The sequence below is a fragment of the Phyllobates terribilis genome, unplaced genomic scaffold (genome assembly GCF_046119375.1).
Source record: "Phyllobates terribilis strain yellow unplaced genomic scaffold, ASM4611937v1 Scaffold_95__1_contigs__length_6072419, whole genome shotgun sequence".
Classification (NCBI taxonomy): Eukaryota; Metazoa; Chordata; class Amphibia; order Anura; family Dendrobatidae; genus Phyllobates; species Phyllobates terribilis.
Genome location: NW_027362855.1, coordinates 830,297 through 838,922, shown reverse-complemented (window position 1 = coordinate 838,922; position 8,626 = coordinate 830,297).

Here is an 8,626-nt window from a genome sequence, read left to right as displayed (position 1 = left end):
AGATAGGGACTACCAGGATGGGGCACATTACTACAAGATAGGGACTACCAGGATGAGGCATATTACTACAAGATAGGGACTACCAGGATGGGGCATATTACTGCAAGATGGGGACCACCAGGATGGGACACATTACTACAAGATAGGGACTACCAGGATGGGGCACATTACTACAAGATAGGGACTACCAGGATGAGGCATATTACTACAAGATAGGGACTACCAGGATGGGGCACATTACTGCAAGATAGGGACTACCAGGATGGGGAACATTACTACAAGATGGGGACCACCAGGATGGGGCACATTACTGCAAGATGGGGACCACCAGGATGGGGCACATTACTACAAGATGGGGACCACCAGTATGGGGCACATTACTGCAAAATAGGGACCACCAGGATGGGGCACATTATTACATGATGGGGGCCACCAGGATGGGGCACATTACTACAAGATGGGGACCACCAGAATGGGCCACATTACTACAAGATGGGGATCAACAGGATGGGGCTCATTACTGCAAGATGGGGACCAACAGGATAGGGCACATTACTACAAGACGGGGACCACCAGGATGGGGCACATTACTACAAGATGGGGACCACCAGGATGGGGCATATTACTATAAGATGGGGACCACCAGGATGGGGCACATTGCTACAAGATGGGGACCACCAGGATGGGGCATATTACTACAAGATGGGGACCACCAGGATGGGGCACATTACTACAAGATGGGGAACACCAGGATGGGGCATATTACTATAAGATGGGGACCACCAGGATGGGGCACATTAATACAAGATGGGGACCACCAGGATGGGGCACATTACTACAAGATGGGGACCACCAGGATGGGGCACATTACTACAAGGTGGGGACCAGGATGGGGCACATTACTACAAGATGGGGACCACCTGGATGGGGCACATTACTACAAGGTGGGGACCAGGATGGGGCACATTACTACAAGATGGGGACCACTAGGATGGGGCACATTACTACAAGGTGGAGACCAGAATGGGGCACATTACTACAAGATGGGGATCACCAGGATGGGGCATATTTCTGCAAGATGGGGACCACCAGGATGGGGCATATTACTACAACATGGGGACCACCAGGATGGGGCACATTTCTGCAAGATGGGGACCACCAGGATGGGGCACGTTTCTGCAAGATGGGGACCAGGATGGGGCACATTACTGCAAGATGGGGACCACCAGGATGGGGCATATTACTGCAAGATGGGGACCATCAGGATGGGGCACGTTTCTGCAAGATGGGGACCACCAGGATGGGGCACGTTTCTGCAAGATGGGGACCACCAGGATGGGACACATTTCTGCAAGATGGGGACCACCAGGATGGGGCACGTTTCTGTAAGATGGGGACCACCAGGATGGGGCACGTTTCTGCAAGATGGGGACCACCAGGATGGGGCACATTACTGCAAGATGGGGACCATCAGGATGGGGCACATTACTGCAATATTGGGACCACCAGGATGGGGCACATTACTAGATGTTTGCCAGAATTACCTTTTGGTGCTAATAGTAAAACAATATTACTGTATGTGGCCAATTGGAGGAAACAAAATTGGAAAAATAATTTTAAAAAAATAAAAAATAAAGCATGAATAAATATTTTGCCACTAAAAATGCTGTTTTATATATAAACTAAAGTAAACACACTTTGACCTGCAAAGAATGTGGCCCCCCAAATTCACATTTTTTCCATGTGCGGCCCATATACCCAGCTGAGTTTGAGACTCCTGCTATAGATATAATCATTGTAACTATAAATATAACTCCTAAAGGCTTTGTCCAACTTCACTACTGATTTTTTTTTATTTTCTCGATGCATCTTAAGGCTATGTTCACACATTGCATTTTTGCTGCATTTTTTTCCGCAGGCAAAACCTACTCTCTTGGAAGTAAAGAAGCTGCTTCAAAAAAGCAGGTTCTGCTGACTTTTTGCTGAGTTTTTTGCTGAATATTTGATGCGTTTTTGCTGCGTTTTTCTTGTCTCTTGTGCCTCTTTGAGGCCAAAAATGTAAGGTATGAACATAGCCTAAATTGGAAAATGAAGAACAGAAAACGTACTATGTCTAATGTTTCCGTGAGCCATTTGATCAAAAACAGTGTTACTAAGAGCCCTATTTTATTTAAATACACTTTTTCTTTTTCTTTTCTTATTTACAGCAAGGTTTATGTTCATTTTGCTTCTTGTCGTTTTTTTCAGATTGTAAATGCAGGCTTAAAGGGGTTTTCCAGAAATACATGATAAAAGCCTAAACTTAGAGGTGTTATCCTACAGGCAACATGTGTCACCTACCCATCGGACACAATAGCTGATCTATGTATGATCGATGCTGGTCCACGTGACCACGTTTGACGCCGCACATTATGACGTTGTGACATTATAAAATGTGCCAGCAAAGAGTGATGACAAGACGGGAGTTCCTAGCTTGGGGGAGGAAAGTGGTGTGTGCCAGCACAGAGCTTGGACAGTAGGCGCGTGTGAGGGGCGAGGATGATGATGTCTTGTTTTATTTTTTTAACAATCAGTTTCAAATCAATTCGCTCATCCTTAGTGATCAGGCTTTGGCGCTACTGCTCCATTAACACAGGGGACACAGGATGCCATTGATGGAATCCGTGGATACTTGATTGTTGAGTGCCCATATGACCCTCCCATGGCCAGAAGAACAAAGGGACAGCTGCTCCTGGCATGTAAGGCTGTGTGCCCACCATGCGTTTTTTAAGCGTTTCCGCAGCGGCAGAAACGCTTAAAAAATTCATGGTAGAAGGCCTGCACTACCAATTATTTTGCGGAAGCGCTGCGTTTTCGCCGCCATTGACTTGCATTGGAACGTGTGTAATCTGCATCACTGCATCTGTACATGCAGAATCCATGCGTTTCAATGTGCGGATGGTACCCGGGTCTGGAGGAGAGGAGACTCTCCTCCACTCCCGGGTACCGAGAACCTGTAAAAAAAGAATAAAATAACAAATAAATATTATATTTACCTTCTGATGGCCTGCGGTCTCCTTGTCTTGGTTTGCCGGCAGATCGCGGTGGACTGAAGGACCTGCGGTGATGTAATTTAGTCATGTGACGGGTCACACGACGCTGACGTCGGCAGGTCCTTCAGTGTACCGCGAGCTTCCGGCAAGCCAGGAAGGAGCGAAGCAAGACTCCGGGGGCCATTATAAGGTAAGTATATATTTATTTTTTTATTTTTTACCATTCTCTCGGTCACATTATATAAATCTATGCCGTTTGCATGGATTTATATAGTGTGACCAAGTTGTGAAGCACTTTCCAAGTAATGCTAAAATCGCTTGGAAACCGCTTGTCAACCCGCATGCGGAAATGCATGTGAAGAACGCTTCCCATCCACTCGTCCCTGGCAGGAAAACGCATGTACAATCCGCATGTACACTCCGCATGTACAATCCGCATGTACAATCCGCATGTACACTTCGCATGTACAATCCGCATGTACACTCCGCATGTACACTCCGCATGTACAATCCGCATGTACAATCCGCATGTACACTCCGCATGTACAATCCGCATGTACACTTCGCATGTACAATCCGCATGTACAATCCGCATGTACAATCCGCATGTACAATCCGCATGTACACTCCGCATGTACAATCCGCATGTACAATCCGCATGTACACTCCGCATGTACAATCCGCATGTACACTTCGCATGTACAATCCGCATGTACACTCCGCATGTACAATCCGCATGTACACTCCGCATGTACAATCCGCATGTACAATCCGCATGTACAATCCGCATGTACACTCCGCATGTACAATCCGCATGTACAATCCGCATGTACAATCCGCATGTACACTCCGCATGTACAATCCGCATGTACACTCCGCATGTACAATCCGCATGTACAATCCGCATGTACAATCCGCATATACAATCCGCATGTACAATCCGCATGTACAATCCGCATGTACAATCCGCATGTACAATCCGCATATACAATCCGCATGTACACTCCGCATGTACAATCCGCATGTACAATCCGCATGCGTTTTTTCTGCCAGGGAGATGCAGAAACGCTCAGGAAAAAATCCGGAGCATTTCTGCATCGTGGGCACATAGCCTTACTCTCAGCACTTTTAAGATTGCTACTTCCAATAGATAGCACTAGAGTTCAAGTCCTCTTCCTCTCCGGAAAGTATATTTACATATTTAATTTCCCAGAGGCCTATAAGTCTCCTTACACTCGATGGCCAGGCATGTCACTCTCCACAAGGAGAGACGTTACCCCTTATACACCAATCCGAGGACTCTCATACAGTCAAATCAGATCTCAATCTTTGCACTGAGGAGAGTGCAACACCCCGAAACACGTGTCAATATATTGAGATTCTGGTTAGGCTTTTTATTCGAAGATTACATTTCCATGATGAGCTTTTGGTGAGCTTTTGATGTTGTAGATTCTCTGCTCCCATTAATTAAAATAAGTTACTTGCATTTAAAAAAAAAAACTAGCTTAAAAAACTCACCAAAAATCTCATAATGGAAACGTAGCCTAAGACATCTGGCAAGACTGGTTAAAGAGTTGATATTGACTCTTAGGATTGCTACTTCCAATAGGTGGCACTAGAGTTCGAGTCCTCTTCCTTTCTGAAGAGGCAATTTGCATATTTATTTCCTCTTAGGAGCACTGCATGGCCTATAAGTCTCCTTACACTGGCATGTGACTCTCCACAAGGAATGATGTTACCCCTTAGATCTCACCACAGCGGGACATGTATGCTACAGCTGGTACATCCCTGGTACTGCAGCCCAGCCCTATTCAGGTGAATGCTTCTTCCTCCTGTCGATTATAGGGGGTCTGCTCTCCACCAATCAGATATTGATGGGTTATCAATATGGGTGGGGCTACAAATATTTATGTGTAGACCCTCCAGAATACGCAAATAGGACAACGGTAAATCAATTGCTCAGCAGGTAACAAAACCTTCTCCCACACTGCCTAAGAAGAGTTGTGCCTTAATGATGGGTGACGTAGCAGATGGAAGACGTCTATTCCTCCTCCACTAAGTGATCTCTTCACTCTATTATTTATTGTTATATATTTGTTTCAAAGTTGTATCAGTCGTATCCAAGAATAATAGATTTTAAATATTTAGAACAAGAATAAGTTAATAACAATAGAGTTCAAAGAGAAGAGTATGCGCCCCAGACTTCTACCTCCTCCCCAAACGCAGGTCTTTTATATTCCCACACAACTACAGTACTAACATTCATAAATCTGTATTGGCCAAACAATGACCCAAACATCAATGACTTTAAGGAAAAATGTTACTGACGCGCCCCCTGGGCCATATTCTTTTTAAGGGAATATCCGGAGCCGGATCAGATGGGGGTTGTAGTCTTCCGAGCGGCTGTGACCCGGTCCGTGCCCAGGGTGTCAAACTCAGTTGTATGTGGCAGTCCTACAGATGTTATTAAAAGTTCTTTTGTGTCGACTACGCCACCCGTTGTGTTGCGGTCACTGTGGCCGCCGCTGCAGCAGGGTCCGCTGAGGCTGATGGTGTTAGTGCAGCTTGATAGGATAACCCCCAACGGGAGGGGTATAGCCTCAGGGGGACAGGTGCAGAGGATGGGGGTTGTGGTGGTGCAGTGCAGACGGCAATCAGAGACAGAGTCGGGTTGTGCAGTTTAGGGTGTTTACTTACTGCAGATGTTCCGGTCACTCCAGCTTCAAGTGACCACCCGAGCCGTGCTGCGTCCACCAGGTCCTGGATCCGGCCAACCCCCAAGCAAGTCCGGAGCGTGGCCCTGAGCTCCCCTTCTGTCCTTTCCTCTGGCCGTCCCCACCAGGGGTCCACCTAGGTCCAGCTCCCTCGGGCCTTCTGTTGGGAGACCCTTGGCCTTGGGTTCCCTGACCCTTCACGTGGTTTGCCTTCGGGGTGGATGTGGTAGGTGGCCGTGGCAAACGCTGCCCACGGCCTCCGGTCTCTGGATAGGGTGTGCTTTTGCCCCCACCAGTTTGGGATCCGGTACCCTGTGCCGACTCTTCACCCGGGGATTGAATTTGGGTTCTTAGAGTCCCTTCTGTTTCCCCCTCTGGGTCCTGCTTTCTCTGCTCCTCTCTCACTCTGGGCCACTCTTCTCCTCTGCTCCTCCTCTTCTGCTTGCTGACTTGCTCTCTGACAACTGACCCTGATCTTAGTTGGTGCCCACCTTATATATCCCTCTATGTGTGAGCTCAGGTGACCAGCACCCAATGAGCTCCTATCACTACCCAGACTGCTCCCCCTATCTGCCCCTACACTACAGGGATATTCCAACCCCCTCCCACTCCAGCCAGGAACAGGCTCGGTCGTACCTGCACATTTCTAAGTGGGAGTACCGTCGGCCTGCTCCTCGGAAATGGGATGTGTGTAGTGCATGCAGCCTACCGAGCTCAGTTCCACACTCCATCCTTACCCGGGAGTGGAATATCACACCTCTGGCTGAGGTGCAATACTCCTGTAGCAGCCGAATCCTCAGGGTGCTACATTCCCCCCTGGTAAATCACAGCACGCCCTCGGGCTGTAAAGACAAAACACCAATAAACATACATTTTTTTTTTTCAATATCAACATAATAAAACATATAAAACATTATAAATATCAGCAGCATAACTTCTTCATAAATAACATTCTCATATAAAACATTCTTGTCCTCTGTACGTCCTCCGGCCACCGTGTAACTGATGACCGGGCAAAGTGTGGCAGTCTCTTTTCTTGAAAGTGGTTTTCCGGCAAAACCAGTAGGGAGCGCTTTAGGACGCGCAACTATATACAGGGGGTAGTTGGCCGCTCTCAGTCCTCGGCCAGGTATAAGGGAGGAATGACCGCTCTCAGTCCTCGGTCAGTGGGATTTAAGGGATAAACGGGTAAACAGTTCACACAAGCTGGTCCCAACGGGGACTATTTTATCATCAACAGTTTCTTTGGTACCCCGACGGGTAACTATGTACAGCTCCTACTCTGCCGTACCTAACGGCGTCTTCCTCCTGCTCTTTCCTTGTAGCTGGTTGTAGCTTCAGACCCGTCCGGGTCCTCTTGCTCTTCCTCCTCACACCGCAACTCCTCCTCCGTCAGGCGATGCACATGGAGGGCGTAGGGTCCTTTGGCACACTTGTGCCGGGTAAAGGTGACCTCGTCCCCGATGTAAAGGTCACGACCTCTGTGCCCCTCCGGCAGATGGGACTCAACGTCTCTTCGCGTGACGAAGACGTCGCCGAGGGTATTACGGTCTCGAATGAAGCCCCACCCATGCTGCAGATTGAACTTGATTACAGTCCCGATGGTGCGGGGACTGTGCGCTGCACGGGGGTCCCTCCTGGTCCGGCTCTTCTGCTCCGCACTCCTTATTTGAGCTTGTTGTTCCCGGACCCGCCTCTCTCTCCGCTCCCTCTCGAACTCCTCGAGCTGCTGGCGGCAGCACTCGGCGCGCTCTGCTGCAGCTGCCCGGGTCTCCTGAGTGAACCCCATGAGATCTTCTCCTGTGGGATCCCACTCAAATTGTGCCTCTTCCAGCGGGGGCGAGATCCTTGCCACGGGCTTCGGAGCCGGGATCAGGGGTGCACACATGGGCCCAGCCTTCTTCTGGAGCTCCAGCTCGTAATATTCTTGGGGCCAGATGAAAGGCCGACCGTCCGGCCACGTGAGCTGGGTAAACAAATCTTCTCCCAGATGTGGCACTCTCGGTTTTGCGGGCGCGGTGGTGGTGGCGCCCGGGTTGCCCAGGCCTTGCGGCCAGGCCTGGGGCACCTGGAAGGTGAAGGGCACCGTTAGGACGGCGGCGCCCTGGGCTACCTGGCCGTGCGACCAGGCCGGTGACTCCACGGAGGTAGGGGGCGCTGTTGGTGATGCGGCGCCCGGGGGTACTAGGCCTTGCGACCAGGCCGTTGTTACTTCCTGCTTGGCCACGCTCGGGGTCGAGGCGAGTGACGTCACAGGGGTCGCGGCTTCCGGTTGGGGCCTAGTCCGTGGCGGTGACGTGGCGGTTTCGGGCACGGCAGGGGGACTTTCGGGCTCTGCGACGGGGAGCTGGGGCAGGTAAGCGGTTTCCCGGTTTGGGGTATAGACGTCCCCTTTACCTGCCTCCATGCGTTCGGCTCCCTTCTCGGCGCCGTCTCCGGCCTTGGGTCCTCCCGCGCCATCCTCAGAGGCGGTCTGTCTCCTCGTCTTGGTTGGCGTGCTCCGGGTCTTGGTTTGCTGGGCCATCTCTCGGCTCCACTCCGCCAATGTCTCTCGCTGTACCCGGGCCATCCTCCGTGTGAGGCCCTCCAGGGCAGTCTGTGCACACTCCCGGTCTCGGGGGAGCTGTGCGAGGACCTCCACTAGGCCTAGTGGGGTCGTGGTTTCCAGCAGGCTCCTGACCAACGGGTCGGTGCTGCTCTGCTCTTCTTTCAGCAGGCTCCTGGCCAGCGGGCCGGTGCTGCTCTGCTCTTCCTCCAGCAGGCTCCTGGCCAGCGGGCCGGTGCTGCTCTGCTCTTCCTCCATTTCCGGGTAAGCTTCTTCTGCACTCCTTGTCTCCGGGTGCGCTCGCTCTAGACTGCTCCAGGCGACACCCATCTTTG